Source organism: Caretta caretta, chromosome 4 (assembly GCF_965140235.1).
Source record: "Caretta caretta isolate rCarCar2 chromosome 4, rCarCar1.hap1, whole genome shotgun sequence".
In the NCBI taxonomy this organism is placed as follows: domain Eukaryota; kingdom Metazoa; phylum Chordata; order Testudines; family Cheloniidae; genus Caretta; species Caretta caretta.
Genome location: NC_134209.1, coordinates 77,058,738 through 77,078,096, shown reverse-complemented (window position 1 = coordinate 77,078,096; position 19,359 = coordinate 77,058,738). Strand labels below are relative to the sequence as shown.

Genomic DNA, 19,359 nt, shown 5'->3' with positions numbered 1-19,359 from the left:
ACAGCTACTGCCTCTCGCGGAGGTGGATTAAGTGTGCCAATGGGAAAGGCTGTACTGATACAGCATTTTAAGTGTAGACCTGCCCTGAGTCTGCAAGTTTTGGTTTTGGCCGATCTTTTGTCAGAGCTTAAAACGAAGAAGTGTTGGTTTGTTTTACTTTCTATGGTTTCTTTTTAATGATTTTTTTTAAAAAATTTCTTCCGTAACAGTTAAGGATGTATTGAGTGGGGCGTTGGTTTGAAAGCATTCAGCTTCCATTATTTCCAAATTAAAGTGGGGGAGGAAAGTGTGTAGGGTGCATATGAGAGCACTGTTTGTGGCATAGAAGCAATGCTGGCAAATTGCCCCATAATTTCTTATAAATCGGCTTTTGTTTCTCAGGCAGCACCAGTACGTAGCTGTTTGAAGACATTTTAGGGGTTCCGCCCCGAACAACCATTGCTCTTGGTATGTATCATATATTTAGATAATGGTCTCTGTTTTATGTATGTCTAAGAGGCCTGACCAGTACTTAATGAAGTTGAAATTTAATGAGTGCTGGCTCAGGCAAAGCCTGAGCCAGCACTGCTCTATTGCTATTTATTTCAGGTACGCTATGTTCACTGATGGAACAAAATATTTAGTGTATTAGTGGAACAAAATGTTAGTGGAACAAAACAAAATGGAACAAACGTTATGTTCACTGATGGAACAAAATATTTAGTGTATCTTTAGTGTATTATAGAAGAATCTTCATCTGCGTTTCTGGTCTCTGATTCTAAGCAGATATAAACTGATGTGTGATTTTGAAATAGATATCACCTGATACCTGTCAAAGAAGTGAAGACACTATGGCAAAGATCTTTAGCCAAAATCCAATTAATCTAATGGAGGGATCATGAAGTTTGGAATGGGAAGTGAGGAGTGATGATTTATAAAATAAATCTTTCATGAAAAGCACTTCAAGCTTGTTGATCTTTTTTGCTAGATCTACTTTGATTGGAAGTTTTAAGCACACTCTGAAAAAAAAACCCAAAGAAGCTTTAAATTAAAGATATGCCTACCTACAGACATCTTTCAGCAGTAAAAGCCAAATTCTGACTTTTTTTTTTTTTGTGCCAAAAGTCTATGCTTCTCAAATAATAGTGGAATTCAGTGCACATTTATGTCTTTTCTCTGAGTTGTAGGTACTACAAACTATAACATATGTGGAACCCACTGAATATGGGGCCTACCAATATAGTTTCTTCCTCCAGGAATGATTGTTATAACCCTCTGAATCTTTGAGACCTGTTGACTGACAGTTTCTTTTCCAGTTCATGACCTCTTTCCCAAGACTCCTGCTTTTCATCTCTGCCTTGATTTATTCGCTTATGCCAGCTCTAAGCTCAAAAAAATATTCTCCTATAATGTCAAATTCTCTGGCTCAAGTAATACCAGAACAAGTTCTGGACACTGAACTTGGGATAGGTTTGCTTTGTGGGGAGGAGTAGGTTGTGGGCTGTGTTAGATACCATAGTGATGAATGTGGTGTAAGTGCCAAGACAGAAAAGTAGGTAGAGTTTTCTTTTGGGGGGGGCCCTCTAAACTGAAGTCCATTGTGTCCTCCCCAACAGGCCCATATAGGGGTGAGGAACAGAAGCATGACTGCAAATACATGGATCAACAAAACAAAACTGTTCTTTGAGTGGGAACGGCACTGGCTGCAATAAGACTGCTGTTGTCATGGGCTGTCTGGCAGGGAGTACTTTGTCCCATTGAACGTACAGAATATCTTTTTACAGCTATTTGGGTTTTGTGCAGGATTTGGCCTATGATGAGTTTGTACATATTTTGATGCCACCCAATATGGCTAGGGGTATTACACTCTTTTTATCCTGCCTCATCAGATGTAAAAGGAGTTGGCATTTTGCTTGTTTTACTGCTTACTAAGATTCAGGAATAACTGCATGTCGAAGACTGTACCCAAGTATAATCATAATAGGTCACAGTGTGTGTTTTGGTCATCTGCTTTATCATGAGGTAACTTGAAATTGGGCCTTATATATTCAATTGAATTCAAAATGAAAATTTGATTTGGTACAAACTGAGGACCTATGTTACCCAAACAAACAAAAAAAAAGACTTTCAGATGCTAGGTATCAATATATGAATGCACAAATATCACCTTCCCCTTTTTATGCTGTGATTCTCGATACAAAACATGACTTAGTCCCATAGCAAAGGACTCAGAATGTACTGTCAGGCTGTGAGACTGAGCACTAAGCTTTGTGATGTTAATTTATACCACTAATTAATAATGTTCATGTATAACTAATATATACCAACTGCATGTCTCTTTTGATTATTTATTCTTCAAGCTATTTGATTCCTAGCCAGGGATCAGATCCCATGGGTACCATTAAGCATATGTTAAAACAAAATGCTATCATGGTGGGGGTCGGGGGTGAGAGAAATTTCCCAGACATGGTAGGGTAGACTTTAAAAAATGTTTTAATTTCATGCACAAAACCTGAATTTGCTTGTTGGCATAGATTAATTCTGCATGAGTGTTCATTTGAGGTAAAGTTCTACTCTTAAAACATGCACATTTTTGATGCCCTTTCCACAAAAGAGGGAAGATGAGAACAGTGTATCTGCGGGCGATCTTAACTGCATTTCCATGTCTTCAGAGATTAGGATTTCTTATAAGTTTAACCATAATTGTGAATTTCCTGGATTGCCAACTTTTTTTAATACTTCCACTCTTTTTGAAAGAGTCTCTTATGGCACAAAACCTTAACTCACCTTCACAGAGATTTTGTCTGGAAATTACACTAGAGCTGGCCAAAATTTTTTGTCTGTACAATTTTTTACACTGAAAAATGTTAATTCAGGTCAACCAAAACTTTTCATGAATTTGTGTCGATTGTGGAAAATTGTTTTGATGGGGAACAAAAAAATCAGAAATGACTGATTTGTTTTGGCACTGAGAACAAAACATTTCTGATTTTTGGTCAGGCTATATTCACAGTGGGATTTAGCTGACATTAACAAAATCGAAGAAGAGGTGCCGATAGTGGTTACAGTACCACCAACCCACCCCCCCCTTAGCCATTAGCCCAGTGTTTTGGAGCACTCACCAGGGATGTGAGGAAACCAAAGACCAAATCTTGAAGACCAAATCTTGGTTTTCCCACTCCCAGGAAAGTACCCAAAACCACCAAGCTACAGGGTATTCTGAAGTGGGGGTCTCTGTCATGTTGATGCTGTTCTACTCTGTATAAATACTTAAATATTCATTGGAGTAGGAGCTTGGGTCTCCCACATCCTAGCTGAGTGCTCTAACCACCAGAGTCTACAGTAATTCTCTCTTTTTCTGGTCCAGTGACTATTCAAGTATTTTATACAAGGTAGATCAGTTTCAACAACCTTTAACGTCCTTAGCTTTGATTTAAGGTTGAAAATGCCTCAAGGAAATGTTTAGTTCAACCTCCAAAATTGTCTTTTGGGAATTTTTTTCAAATTCACCAAAATATTGTTTTAGTTTGACCCGAACAGAATTATTTTCCTACTTTGAACTGCCAGCAAAATAAAATATCCAATGTAGTTGTAACCTTGTTGGTCCCAGGACATTAGAGAGACAAGGTGGGTGAGGTAATATCTTTTATTGGCCCAATTTCTCTTTGCTGAGAGTCTTGTCTCAAAAACTTCTCTCACCCACAGAAGCTGGTCCAATAAAAGTTATTACCTCACCAATCTTGTGTCACAGCAAACCAAAATTCACACAGCTCTATAGAGGATCAATATATGATGACATTAACTGTGCAAAATGTAATACATGAAGGCTGAAGACAATCTCAATCTCCCTGCTCCACCCACCATTGCCTTCAAGTTATTTGCCTGCACATTTAAGAGTCAAGAATAATGCAGCATGGAAGGCGAGGAGCTCATTTGCACGTACTAGTTATGCTGCTAATATATTCCCGCCTTGCAGAGTTCTACTTGTCCACTTTGCTGGAGTGAGTTATGTTTATATTAAAAAGTATGTTGTGTCTATAAATTGTTGAGATGAGTAAAACTGTTTTTTTTTTTCCACATGTTAAATGATGGGCTGACGTTCTCAGGACAATTTTGCAAGGGTGACTTTACTTATGTGTGTGTATATACCAGGGGTGGGCAAACTTTTTGGCCCAAGGACCACATCGGGGTTACGCAACTGTATGGAGTGCTGGGTAGGGAAGGCTGTGCCTCCCCAAACTGCCTGGCCCCACCCCCTACACACTCCCTCCCACTTCCTGCCCCCCTCGGAACTCCTGACCCATCCAACCCCCCCTGCTCCTTGACCCCTGACTGCCCCCTCCCAGGACCCCGCGCCCCTAACCGTCCCCTGGGATCCCAGCCCCTAGCCAACCCCCCTCCCTCCTGGCTCCCTGTCCCCTGACTGCCACGACCCCTATCCACACAACCGCCCCCCGGGACCCCACCACCTATCCAACTCCCCCGGCTCCCAGTTCCCTGACTGCCCCCACCCCCCGAACCTCCACCCCATCCAACCGCTCCCTGACTGCCCCTCGGGACCCCCTGCCCCTTATCCAACCTCCCGACCCCTTACCATGCTGGAGCCAGCCATGCCGCCACACTGCCTGTCAAGAGCAGTGGGCCAGAGTGCTGCCCACACGGCAGCGTGACTGCGTGGGAAGGGGGGACAGCGGGGGAGGGGCCGGGGGCTAGCCTACACAGCCGGGAGCTCAGGGGCCAGGCAGGATGTTCCGCAGGCCATAGTTCGTCCACCTGTGGTATATACACATACTCTTTTTTCCCCCTTTATCATACCTGTTTTTTACTGTTGCAAATCCATTCATTTCTATTTATTTTATATATTATTTGGATTACATTATTACTTAGTCTTCAGCTGCCACTGGAGTGCCATTGTGTTACGCTCTGTATAAACAAATACAGTACAAAAATGGATCAGTTGTGTTCTGATCATATTTATCCAAATAGCCTGGGGGACATCTGAAAGTTGCAGAGAGCTGGGCACTGGCTAAATGGAAGTGCTATTAACTAACATAGGGGAGGGACTAGGGGTGACAGAATGAAAGTAGTCCTATTCCCATTTTGTAGATAGAGGACTCAAGAAGCAAGAGATGACATACATTTCCTGCATGACCTTGGGAAAGTTATGGTAGTCAAGATTTTAACCCAGATCTCCTCAATCCCAGTTCAGTGCCTTAATCCTAATACCATGCTTAGTCTCTGACCACAGATTTACATCAGTGTAAGCAGAAAGGAAATCAGGTCCACAATGTCTTACATTCTGATATTGGATAACTAAATACGTTGCCCCGACTTTAAAAGATAAGGGCATCTGGGGCACCCTGAATGTTAGGAGGGGAAATAAGAAACGCAGGGAATTGAGTGCTTGTAATATACTCATCCCATCAATTAAATATATTTTTAAAGGAATTGTTGCACAAAATGTGGGAGAAACCATTAATAACAGCTAGTCTAATTTAAAACAATGTTTTATTTTCAGCCTTGAGTGGTTTTTCAAAAGGAGTTGCTCTTCGCTTCACTGCATTCCTTTACGTATCATGTAAATGCCCAAATTCAGATTCTCTGCCAGGGTTTGTTCTGAGAAAATAAGAATGAGGACATGGAGGTAGTGCTGGAAACACTGAACTAGGTGCTTCAGTTTGCTGTATGTTTTCCTGTTCAGGAACAGAATGAACGTTTTGCACCCCAAGGGTATGCTTACACTGTAGTTGGAGAATAACAGAGAACACTGGGCAGCACAGACTATGGTATGGGTTGAGTACACAGGTTTATGCCTTGAGTTCCAGGCAGCCTTATAGAGCCTGTGCTGAAACTCATGCTGTATGTGTCTTCACTGCTATTTTTAGCCATGCTAGTTAGATTAAAATTAGCAGTAGAGTGCAACTAAATCTCATTACCTTGTAGTCTTACCCAAAGTTGATGACTGGTTGTCTATTCCTAATTATTTAGAATAGTAAAAATGCTGACTGGAAGGATTCCTGTCTCCATACAGCTGCCTTATGCTGCCCTAATCATACACTTAATATTCTTAAGCATGTGTAGTATTGGCTAGACGGCTGATGACTCTTAATTTCTTGTTTATGGTAAATGCAACTGCACAGAAGCTGCTGGGAGGAAGCTTTTTTGTGTGACTAGTTATGTGAATTTAAATGCTCAGTAACTGTATTTAACAGCTGTGGGTGTGGAAGTTTGGGTGTGTGTGTGCGTGCGTGCGTGCGCGCGCCAGGTGTTTGTGGAGATAAAACTTCATTTAACAACCTGTCAGCTGACGATGGAACACTTCAAATGCTCTGCAGCTCTAAATTGATTACTCTTCTAATAAACAGCGGTTATATTTATTTCAATTCAGGTATATTCCCCTTTTATTAACTCTAGTTGTTTACATAGAAAACTTAGCATTTCTATCCATTTACTAAGACATCCATGTCATTTTATGTGAAGCTCTGTTCAAAAAGTGATAACTTTTCAAGGCAGTATGTGCTCTCCAGCAAATTGCTTGCAAGTGTATATTTAAAATCTAAATGTATTTTTAAGCCACCATATAACAGTGACCGTTGAGGAAAAACGGACTCTTTTCTGTTTTCAGCTCTCCATGAATAATATTCATTGATTCATTTTTGCTTTGTAAAAGCTATTATTTCCCATTTCTCTGATACTTAATAACACTCGTAGTTGTGTAAGGCTGAAGGTCTGGCTTGTCTATATACAAACCGTTGACTCTTTGAAAGAAGCGCTGCCGGGGAACTTCATTAAATTTTAATTGCTAGGAGTACTGGAAACATTACCTTGATTACTGAGAAGTTTGTTTTTTACTACTCAATGAGAAACACTGGACCAATTTTCCAGATCAGTGTGGTACTTCATGTGATTGGAGTTATTCAGTTATTTGCAGGTCCACATCTCATTTAAATCTTAGGATGTTTCTAAATTTGGTGTACCAGAGGGTTGTATAATCTACTTACAGGTGCAACTGCAAAACAGATTGCTAAAGCAGTCTCATTAGAATGATTTACCATTACTTTTACACTCTTTCATAGGAAAAAGAAAAGGAGTACTTGTGGCACCTTAGAGACTAACCAATTTATTTGAGCATGAGCTCAACATCTGATGAAGTGAGCTGTGGCTCACGAAAGCTCATGCTCAAATAAATTGGTTAGTCTCTAAGGTGCCACAAGTACTCCTTTTCTTTTTGCGAATACAGACTAACACGGCTGTTCCTCTGAAACCTTTCATAGGAAAGACATTTTCATTAATGTTGTTTTGTTGGTGTTGTCAAATTGAAAATCCAATTATTTAAAAGAAATGGCCAAACTAAAAAATCATAGTTCTGTTTATGTCCAGCTGGTTCTAGAGCCAGTGCACAGAGAAGGCAGAGCCATGTTTCCTTTTCTTTCTTGCTTCTCTGTTTATCAGAATAACAATAAGGTCTGAAACTTGATCTTGGAGGGGAAAACCTGCTGTGATGATTTTATTCAGCCACCCAGGTGGGCTAAAGGGGCCTTATTCTCTTCTAACCTTACCAATGGCATGAAAATGCCCAGTTAAAAAGATGAATACATTCTTGTATTTGCAAGCATGCTTGTACCATAAAGGTTTCAATACTAACTAAGCTATCTTAAACAGTGAATCTTAGATGAGGGGAAAGCAAGTAAACTATGCTCTTATTCTTTGAATAAGCACCTCTCTTTTTTTTTGGATAAACGACGCTTCACTTCCTTTCAACTAGAGAATGAAGCATCAATACTGTATTTTTTTTTTACATTTGAGTATTTTAAATTTTAAAAAGGTAGATGAAAAGCTTTTTCCCCCTCTTTCAAGAGGCCCTGTGAGGTCTGTAAGTGTGTAATTATTCACTTTTTACTTTTGCCATCTATAAAAAGAGGCCTGAGAGTCTCTCTCACTTGTTCACAAGCCATATAAGTAGTCAATAATAACACTGACCTTAGAGTTTGAAAGTTCTGGCTCCCACTGTTTGGTGGTCTTGTGATAAGGCTATTGGATCATAGCCTGTCTTTCCTGTGGAAACCAAGGGCTACCTTGAATGCAATATTGAATATGGAAAATGCCATTAGTAAAGTGATATTTCTCTATATGACGCCTTGAGAAAGTATAGGTGGCTGTAGGTAATAGTTGATGCAGCTTAGAAAGGTTACTTAAATATGGTGAGATACAGTCTTGCCACTTTCTTGTTAAGTTCAATTAAGCAAACCTTAAATTGCCTAAATATATTGTATCGGAATGTCATTCTGTTTGGCTTGGCAAAAGGCAGTTATGCCATGTTGGTCCTCTCGCTCCTAGTATCTACAGAGAGAATACTAGGGAGACTGATCCAAAGCCCATTGTAGAGTTTTTCCACAGACTTCAATGAGCTTTGGAATAGGCCCCAAATGAAACTGTGAAAATAAACCAAAAAATACCTACTGCAAAATCTTTTCAGCATATTTCTAAGCCATGAATGAATTGTCCTTTTTGAAATAATCCAAACATTCTGCAAATAATTTTTTATCAAAAAGTTTAAAATATAATTGGCATTTATGGTTTGAAATAAAACTGGATCCAAATCAAACGTTTTACTGGATTTCTCACTCCTAAAGTATTGTCTGGCTATGCCGAAAGAATGACAGTAGACATTAGATATGGATTTAATCAGGTTGCAACTTTATTATTAGATGTCTGGGATAAAATGTGCAGTGCAGCTGAAAACCCCTACAATTTACCATGGGGGAGGAGTGAGTAATTTTTTTAGCCTTCCACCCAAATTTTCGTTCATGTCCCTCCGCAGATCCACTGCTGGGACCCTCCAATTCCAGCCATTTCTGGGTGTGGGGGGGAGAGAAAGGGCTTCCACCAGCTCCCCGCCCCCCCTTTTCATCCGGGTCCCTCCAGCAATTCTCTTGCTGGGACCTTAATGACCACCCCCGCTCATAGGAGGGTTTAAGGTGGACTATAATGATGGGGGATTGGCTCCCTGCTGTACCAATCAGAGGAGTCTCCAACTGCTCCCTGCTTCCTCTGTTACCAAGCACCTCTCCTTAATTCCTTTTCCAAGCCATTTATCCATTGTTTCGTGCCTTAATTTATGGAGTACCTGCATTGAACATCCGTCACAAGGAGGCACCAGCCATTAGCTTGGCTACCGCCTCCTCCCCACCCCCAGCCGGGTTCCCAGACATCTTGCAAGGCCTTTCTTGAGAGCCAAAAATATGGCAGCACCTGAGTCTGACAGGTTCACCCCATCCTCCTGAAATAACTGTGGTGCCCCATGGAATATGCCAGGATGTGAAATTACTGTGTCCCCCCGCCCCCCAAGGGCAACAAGAATTTGGCCACTTCCCTGTTCACATACTTCCTGGTTCTGTCCACCCTGGCAGGGTTCATGGCTCCCTGCTAGACCCTGCACTGAAGCATATTCGACCAGACAATGATAATGTCCGGAAAAATTGCCAGGATCTGGATCAGGTCCCTCCTAGTTCAAAGCATTAACTCCACCCCTTTAAGTGTTTCCAGATCATTTTCTCCCAGATGTATCACCAATATATCCGGTGGCTGCTGATGTGCCCGCACAGCGTACAACAGCAGTATCAGTTGATTCCATAACATGCCCCTCCGTGCGTGACAACTGAGTAATGCTTCGCCACCAAATACCAGCTAGGAGCCCTCAGGCAATGTGGATGGGTGCCTATGCACCCACAACACAATACTGTGCCCACAGATCCACACCCTCACATGCATAGCCAGCTGTCCCATAACTGAAATGAGAACACAACCGATTAATGTTGATTTTCCACCTGTGATCTTACATACGTTCAGTCTGCATTAGACCGCCAGTGCCCAATTGCCTGAATAGCCTCTGCTTGCATACCTATCTGCGCTGTTGCCATAGCCACCCCTATTCTGAATGAGTGGTAACCAAATTCATGGGTGAGCAGCCCCAACCTCGTTAGCCCCCATCTCAACGTGGTAATCAACTGATTTGCCACAAGGGGACTCCCATCTCTGTGGGCAAAAGGAGGGCTTTCTGCCTTCCACCATATTGCCATGAAGGTCCTCAATGCCCGAATGGTGCAGACCCCAGGCTCACCACCCTCCCATAGGGTAACGAATGCACCCCGGCCAACTTGATCAGTCTTTGACCTTCGCAGGTGTAATATCACTGCATGCTTGTGCCAACTTATGTCACAAAATTCCAAAGCCTTTGCCATAGAATCCCTCATGGACCCAGGCACTAGATCACTGATCCTGAAAGCACCAAAAAATGCTGTCCAGAATGCTGCCCTGAATAGGGACACCTCCTGTGCATGATTACAGATGACACTGAGGATGTGAAAGAGGTCCCTGAGCATGGAAACCCTGATGAGACGACGGGAATCCTCCCTGAGTCCACTGCTACGTGACCATCCCACCAAAAACCTTCGTACTGAGAAACCCCCGCAAGAATCTGGGTAGCCATTTAGCCAGGGCCGGCTCCAGTGTTTTTGCCACCCCAAGCCACGAAAAAAACCCCAAAAATGGAAAAAAAACAAACGGTTGAGCTTCTGCCGAAGTGGAACAGAGGGAATGAAGGACCCGCCGCCGAATTGCCGCCAAAGACCCGGATGTGCCGCTTCGATAACTGACGGAGTGCCGCCCCTTTCTATTGGCTGCCCCAAGCACCTGCTTCCTTCGCTGCATTTAGCCTCCTGACAAATGTAATGGCTGAAAGGCGATTAGAAATTGTGGAGGACGCCAGTTGACGGATTGGCAATGACAGCATGTACTGCAGCTCCTGTTCCTCTGTAATGGGCCATATTGCTGACAGGCCTTCCTGCTCCTGAAATTGTATGAATTCATTAAAACTTTTCTCATAGCTGTGCCATGTACGTGGTGCCACTGATGTCTGGACCACACTGACAACTGTCCTATTCCAAGGTTCCCTACTGTGAACAGCATTTGTCTGGGCTCGTGGATGGCGCTTCCTGCCCTGTGCGTCTACCGTTGCTCCTGAAATCACCTGAGCAGGATGTCCTGGATTTTTGTTCTGCTTTGTACAGCCTGTAGTGCTGTGGAAACAACCTCATACACAATACATTTAATTAATCGTATCAGCTCCAGGCTAACTGGCCCCAGCATCAGACGCCGCTAGCTCAGCTGGGTGAGCGAGAGCTGCACCTGGAGCCTCCACTTCCCCAAGCCTGATAGGCCATCTGTGACAATCCAATGCACTCGGGTGAGCAAATGCTGCACCTGGTGCCCCCATTTCCCCAAGCCTGATAGGCTGACTTTGATACTTGGGTGCACTACCCCAAGGTCCCCCAGCCACTTGCCCTTGCTGTATGGACTCTGCCTCTGGCTTGCCCTGGGGCCAACCAACTGCACTGGGTCCACCCTGTGTGTGATTTGATTGCTTTCTGGGTTCCTGTGATAACAGAACTAACTGGTGGGGTGGGGTGATGCAAATTCCCCCCATCCTGTTGTGTTCTGGCTACAGTAGGGAAAAACTGCACCATGATTCCATAAACATTCATGTATACTGCAACCGCTATGGGAGCGGCCCACTGCCCCCCTCCTTTTCCTTCTTGTACCTATACCCCCTCTAATGAACTCTACCTCCCTTTGTGAATCTGTTCTCCTATTGCTATCCTGTTCAACTGGTGCCACAGGAAAAGGAGAATTAAGCCTTCCCTTTTGTGCACCCCTTGCTCTCCCCTTTTGTGTTCCCCTGGAGCCATGCTGAGACTGTTTACCAGCTCCTGCCCCTTATGCCTCCTTGACTGAAACTGGGAATGGCTTTTAGCCCCCTATCCACTTTCTATTCCCCAGTCCAGCCCAACCACTGCTTTCCGAGAGAGTGGAAGGTTTCTTCCCACCCCCACCCCCCCCAACCCCTGCACTGTATGGGCTATATGCAAAATTGTGTTGGTTTTAGTGCCCTCTTTCCCCTCCTGTAGCGATTTGTGCGGGGAGGGTTCCTGCCTTTCCCTACCTGACACTGTCTGGCTCTGTGAGAATGGATTGAGCAATTTCCCCCCCATCCCTGCTGCCTTGCAGTTGCGGCTAGGAAACACAGGGGTTTCTGCTGCCCCTAGCCACCGTGTCCCAACTCCACTCTGTTTTTATGGCCTGAATTGGGGAAGGGGCTGTTCCTGTTCGTCCTCCGGACTGATTCCACATGGGGAGTTCTATGCAGCAGGGAACAAGTGCCTGCTCCCCCCTGCTGCTGTGTCCCAAACTGCTGCCTGTTTTTATGCCTTGCAATAGGGGAAGGTGGTGGTCTCCTCCCTCCCGATCCCCTGCTGATCATCCAGACTGCTTCCACATGGGGGTTCTATGGAGCAGGGAACCTGTGCCCACTCCCTGCTGCCACTGTGTGCAATTCCTGCCTGTTTTTTATCTCCTGAAATGGGGAAGGAGTTCCCCCCCCCCTTGCTATCCCCGCTCACCGTTTGACTGCACATGGTCCGGCAGCAAGCCATGCATCGGAGCCAACCTGTTCCGAGTGAATGAGGGGAGGGGCCAGGCCCAGGCCCAGGCTGACCTTTTTAAACCCCTCATTCCTAGGGGGTGAGTTATGCACCATGCTGACCTCTCTTTCAGCAGTTTTACGTCTCCCCTCCTCCCCCAAGCCAGAAAGCATTGTCCTCGTCTTCCAGCCAGCCAAACACCCCCCCTCCATCCCCCGCTTAAAGTGCAGGACGGTGACTCTTGGGCTTGGCTACACTTGCGAGTTACAGCGCAATAAAGGTGTCCCGGGTGCACTAGCTCACTACCCGTCCACACTGGCAAGGCACGTGGAGCGCTCTGACTCTGTGGCCGTGGCGCCAGTGTGGACGAGGTGTTGCATTACTACACTCTGATCAGCCTCCGTAAACGTCCCATAATCCCCTTAAGTCAAGTGGCCACTCTTCTCATTGTTTTTGAATCACTGAAGGAATGCGGATATGCCCTTTGATAGCTCCATTTCTGACAGCTGGCTGCTTATCTGCTCTGAGACAAAGCAACCATTAGTGTGGAATGCTCTGTGTGTGTGTGTGTGTGTGTGTATGTGTGAGAGAGAGAGGGGCGGGGGGGAGGTCTGCTGCTGTCTGAACTTACAAGACAGCATGCTGACATGCTCTCAGCCCCCCAAAAACCCACTCTCTCTCCCCCCACGTACACACAACACACTCCCTGTCACACTCCACCCCAGCCCCCATTTGAAAAGCACGTTGCAGTCATTTGAATGCTGGGATAGCTGCCTATAATGCGGCACTCCCAATGCCGCTGCAAGTGCCACAAATGTGGCCACGCCGGTGCGCTGGAAGCTGTCAGTGTGGACACATGGCAGTGCTTTCCCTACTGCGCTCTATGAAGGCTGGTTTAACTCAAAGCGCTCTATATCTGCAAGTTTAGCCATGCCCTTAGGGTATGTCTACACTGGAAACTTCAAAGCGCTGCCGCGGGAACGCTCCCTGAGCAGTGCTTTGAAGTGCGAGTGTGGTCATGCATGAGCACTGGGAGAGAGCTCTCCGAGCGCTCCTGGTAATCCACCTCCACCAGGGGATTAGTTCCGAGCACTGGGAGCGCGGCTCCGAGAGCTCGGATCCTCTCTACGCTAGTGCTTTAAAGCAGGCTTGCTGTGTTCAGGGGGGTGATTTTTCACACCCCTGAGCCAGCAAGTTAGAGTGCTATAAAATGTAAGTGTAGACAAGCCCTTATTGTACACACCCATACTTTTAAAAAGTCTCTCTAAATGTTAAATCATACCCATCTTACACAAGTGGTTATAATAGTAGTAGTAATTTACCCGTTGTACAGGGCTGTGTACATCTGTCATTGTGTACATAATTAAAGACCCTAAATAAATAAGGATCCTTGCCCTGAAAAGGCACAATAGGACAAGCACATAGCTCCAAGTTTTATTTTTAGCAAGAATCCATCAGGAAAGAGAAGACGGAAGGAAATTAGTGAACAGTCTGTTTTTTTAAATGTAAGTGGCAGAATGAGAGAGGCATGAAGTTAGGCATGGTGAAGGAGATGAAGGAAGGAATTGAGAGAAGCTTGGAAAGTGCAAAGAGAACAGGAGATGATGTGGAGGAAATGACTTGGAATACTTACATACAGAGCCTTGAAAGAGAGGAATACCAGCTTGAATTTGATATGGAAAGTTAATGAAAACCAGGGAAAGAACATGTAAAGGTGTGAGATATGGACACACCAGTGGTGAGTGGAGAGAGAGAATCTTTGAGGCAGTGTTTTGGATAGACTGGAGGAGAAAGAAGAGCAGAAAGATGTTAGTGGTTATGACAGCAGGTGGCAAAAGGATAGATGGACCAGAATTTTAGCAGCAGGAATGGAGTGAGAGGATGGGAAAAGAAGTGACAGGAGTGGGACTTAATGGAAGCATTCATCTAGGGATAAAAAGAGAAGCATAATCAAAGATGACCCACAGGTTGTGAGTTTGGGTGACACTGACAGGAAGGATGGTGAAGTTGTCCACAGTGATAGAGGAGAAGGAAGAACTTTGATGGAAATATTTAAGATCCCAAATGAATATTTCATGGTTACACAGTGAAGATAATTCTCTGGATTTTATTTTTGACATTATTGCCTGTGAGGAAAACTGTGCTGAAAAAGTTCATACTACTCTGTTGTCTATCTTTCTGCACCACAATTTGTCTAGACAAGTAACCATTGTGAAGGGTTGTGATTCACTACAGTATAATTGAGTGGATTTGCTCTTCTAAACTTATTTTCAGACCACTCTGTGACGGGTTACCCCCCCACTCCAAGGTGCCACCTCGTACTGGGGTACGACTGGACCCACCTGTTCCACCAACTTGGGCTCTCTTACACTGTCTTGCTGAGCCAGGCCCTCAAGCCTCCTCCAGCACACGCACACAGGTAGAGACACACCCAACTGCAGAAAGACACTGAAATCAGTACTGCATGGGAAGGCTAAGAAAGTTGGCATTCAAGTGCGCACCCCCTCTGGAGTGTAAATCCCAAATTATATCATCTTGCGCTGGACAGAGAACTATACAGCGTAAGCTCATGAAATCCACCCTCTCCCTCAGTGTAGAGGAAGATATGCACAGCTTAACACACTTGATAAGTAGGATATAAATTAGCAAATTCTCACCCCGAGTGATAAACAGGCTGACAGACTCATAAGGCACAAGATGCCTTGGGTTTCCCAGGTTTTCATACGCAGTCCTTCTAGTCTGGGACCATCAATTCCCACAGTTCAGTCCTTGCCCCTCAGGTGTTCGCAGGTGGTGTTGCAGGGACATCGAGGTCCTTTCATGATGTCATTGTCTCCCTTTTAACCCTTCTTCCCACTTGCTGGAAAGTTCTTTTGCTGTGACCTGGATCAAACAGTTCCCATTGTGTAGAGCTATCTTGAAGAGGTTTCTATTGTACACAGTTCCTGGGATAATCCTTGTGCTTGTGTGCATTTCCTCAGTAATCCATTAACATTGTTTGGCCTTTTTACAGTTGTACCTGAAAGGCTGCTTGAGGGTGTTTTCAATCTCACAACAGGTTTCAGTAACACATACATAGCCTAACTTCACATATGACAATAACACATACAATCCAATGAGATATTAATGTCTAGCAGATCAAGACTTTTAGAATGATACCTCACAAGACCTACTTTGTACAAAACACATCCTAATTACATGTTAGTGGTGAATATTGGGGTGCCAGGGTATCACACACTCAATAACTGGGCATCCTGGGTTGACTATCAATTTAAGTTTTGTTTCTCTTGAAATAACTATATTGGCCTATTAGTAGTAAATGTATGTGTCTACATAATAATGAGCTCAGACCTAAATCTGAGAGAATAGTGGTTTATGTACAATACAGTGAGAACTATGTACAGCTGGCCCATTAGTGCTCTGCAGATCACTTTTCTGTGCAGCCAGAAATGGTTTTCATTCTATCAGTGACTCCTCTCTGTACCAGGTTTCATTTGGCTCCTGCACACTAGCCCTCAAGCTGTATGCAAATGTATATAGAAATCATTGCAGGTTCACATTGTGGAGGTGCTTCTTTCATATTTGTTTTAGTTACATCACCGTCAACACTGGCACATCAATCACACATAGATATGTCAGCAAACTATTGTTAATGTAAGGGACAGGGTTATCAATCAGAATGCAGTCTTGGATCAAAACTTTTTAAATACAGCTCCCTCCAGTGGCTGAAGCTTGGACACTTTGAAGAGAGCCAGATCATGACCAAAAAGAGCACGAGAAGAATAATTGTTTTTAATTAAGTGAAAAGTGTCCTGAACAGTGTCCTGTAATGCATCCAACCATCAGCCTGGTTGGATGCATTATATTTTTCTACATTAATCACTTAAATCAAAGCATGAAGATACTGTATCTTGTGTTTTGAAGACAAAGAGTGCAATGTCATGTCTTACTCCCCAAGGTTGGGATTGTTACTTTTTGTAAACTCTGTGCTTCGTGTGTTTTATGCCCAATTAAGAAGTGGTAACCCTGCTAGTATTGAATTAAAATATCTGGATTACAAATTTTAAAACATATGAAGATAAGCTTGGTGCTCTCTGTGAGATGAATGCTGGAAGCTGCAAGGTCTATAAATATCTGCCAGAATATGCTGGAAACTGTAAAACAAGACAACGAAACCTTAACAATAAAAATGGAAAACATCTGAGAAGCTTTAGAGGTTACAACTAGAGAAAATCTCAGCTTTGAGAGAAAGCTTTACATGGTAGAATATAACATCAGAGCTAAGAACTTGAGGGTATAGGGTTTGCAGTCATCATCTTGGCGTATGCACAATTTGCCTCAGGTGGTATATGACCAGGATTCATCACTGAATTTGGTCCGCTGGTTGGATCATTAGCTTCCCCAGCCTGGTTCGGGTACTGATGGGAAGTGCAACGTGAATGTTGATCTGTCCCCCCTGGGTTTGCAGTGAAGAAATGGACCGCTCAGATGCAATTAATTAGGGTTAAATTCTGTAATCCTTACTCATGCTAAACAACACCACACTCACATGCTAGTTGACTTGGGGGGGAGGGGGTAGTATTGTGGTGTCAGTTTTCTAATGTTCTGCTCTGCTTTAGGCTATAAGAACTTTTTAGCAATATAAATGGCATAATAGGGATAGTCCTACATTTTCCTTTCAGAAGTCCCTAGTAATAGCCTACGAATGTTTATAAGATGGACAATTTATAATACCTAGAAGCAACAATTTAAACTAAAAACAAGGGAAGGAGACAAGTGTTAAAAGGCTTCAAGCCAGAGTTGGGGACAATAAGCTTGATATTACCTCACCCACTTTGTCTCTGTCAGTTAACACACCGAAGGAATAAAAAACAAAAGAAAGCATAAGCAAAGTCATGCAATCTAGCAATTCCAAAGCTAAAGGAGTGTTTGTGAAACCCCCTACTATACTACTGGCTTCTGAAATATAGTGTATGCATAGCAATAGGAAACTGTATTTATTGGGATTAAGCAACTGAAGTGACAACTGGAGTAAGGCAAAAGTGTATTATGTCCCCACTATAGTCATTGGTCCAAGACTATAACAGGTTTCAAAAAAGAACTAAAGTTCATGGGTGACAGGGGATGGATCACTTGATGGTTATCTGTTCTGTTCATTCCCTCTGAAGCACCTGGCATTGGTCACTGTCAGAAGACAGGATACTGGGCTAGATGAACCTTTGGTCTCACCCAGTATGGCTGTTCTTACTCATGACATGGTCATAAAGTAATCTCAGCAGACAACCTAGGTATTGTGTGAACAAATGATAAAGCACAATTGGATGACCTTGTTTTTGCTTATGAGCTGTTCCTGCTTAGTTCAACACATCACTTAATGGAAGAAAAGACCCAGCTTTTGGCAGACACAGCAAAACCAATTCAGTTGTTCATCAACAAGAGGAAGACAAATATGGTTATCAGTGCCCCAAAAGCAACCATTAGAATAGAGGAAGAAACACTAAAGGAAGTAAAGTTACTTTTCCTATCTAGGGAGTGAGATGTGCAATGACAGCAAAACCATGTTAGATGTCAGGCAAACAACTTTCATAAGCTTGAAAAGATTTGGAAAAGTAACATGATTGGCATGGACACAATTTTGATTTTTTTTTTTTTAACATTGGTATCATGTCTATCCTCTTTCGTTGAACAGAGCTATGGAAATCTGGAACAGAAATTGATAGATAGCCAACTCATTCCAAAGCAAATGCCTCTGAAAGATATTCAGAGTGGAAAGAGTTTTCTTGCAACATCAGAAATTCAAAGTAGACCAAACCAACCTACAGCATCAAATGGGGTAAGGCTTTAAGGATGCCATCCACAAGATTTCCACATCAGGTGATAATAAGGATACTAGCTGGGTGACCTAGAGAAGCATTATACAGAATAATAGAAGAAGCAGCCAGATTCATTGTGACACACAAAAATGTGAACAGACCTTCACAGGACTGAAATAAATCACAGAAACTGGTGGATGCTTTACTCACCCGCAGGTGCAAGAGGATAAAGGAAGAATAAGCAACTAGAACCAAGGTATCTGATCAATAAAAGTGAGTTTTATGATGGAGTACCTCTCAGCAAATTATGAATTAATCATCCTTATGTAACCTAGACCAACTCATTAGTTTTCAAGCAACTCCTAATTCAAAATGCCATATCATTATTGTAGTGAATGTTGTGTTAGTTATTAATTAGGAAATGTTTGAAATGAAAAACTAGAAGTGCATACGTTTTTTTTATCCACATTATGCAGTTAAATAAAAAAAGACATTGAAGATGATATATCATACCTGGAAAGCAAGTTTATAGACCAAGTCAAACAGAAAGCAGCATTTATTGTAAAGTCATCTTAGATTTGACTGTAGTATAACTTTTTTCAAAAGACGCCATCAATATGATTAGATTTTAATGACATTTTTTTGGTTCTTCTTGAAGGCCAACGTTATTGCTTCTGAAAATACGTTAAGAAAATACTTTTTTGGTTTCTCCTAACAAATGAAACTCTTGAATGAAAAAAATATTGAATGAACTGGTGCAAATTGCTTAATCTCTCTGGATCAGCTTTTCACTTGTAAAATAGTGTCACACAAGGGTGGCATGAGGATAAATTAATATTTGTGATGTCCTCTGACACTGCAGTGATGGGGTCCATGTAATGATTTGGATGACACAGTTCAAACTTAACAACACGGAAAAATACTGGAAAAAAATAATTTCACTGCTTCTACCAATCTGGATACATATTATTAGGTACTTTTTTTTTTTAAGGATATTTTTTTGGTGGTCTGGTGGAAGAGAAGGATGTGGGTAGTGGGCTAGGAACCCTCCTTTTGAAAGTGGGAACCCTTGAGTATATGAGTGTTTT

General features: G+C 43.0%; 1 protein-coding gene across 9 annotated transcripts in view; it reads left to right on the top strand.

Moving 5' to 3' along the window:
* MARCHF1 (membrane associated ring-CH-type finger 1) overlaps nt 1–19,359 on the top strand; it is a 493,572-nt gene that overhangs the window by 63,206 nt on the left and 411,007 nt on the right. Inside the window, exon 1 of one of the 9 annotated variants that reach the window (XM_075127787.1) lies at nt 429–447. The exons of the other annotated variants lie outside the window; for them this stretch is intronic. The gene's annotated coding sequence lies outside the window, so the exon portion shown is untranslated. Of the gene's footprint in view, nt 1–428; nt 448–19,359 lie in introns of those variants that run through there. 9 annotated transcript variants of the gene reach the window in all.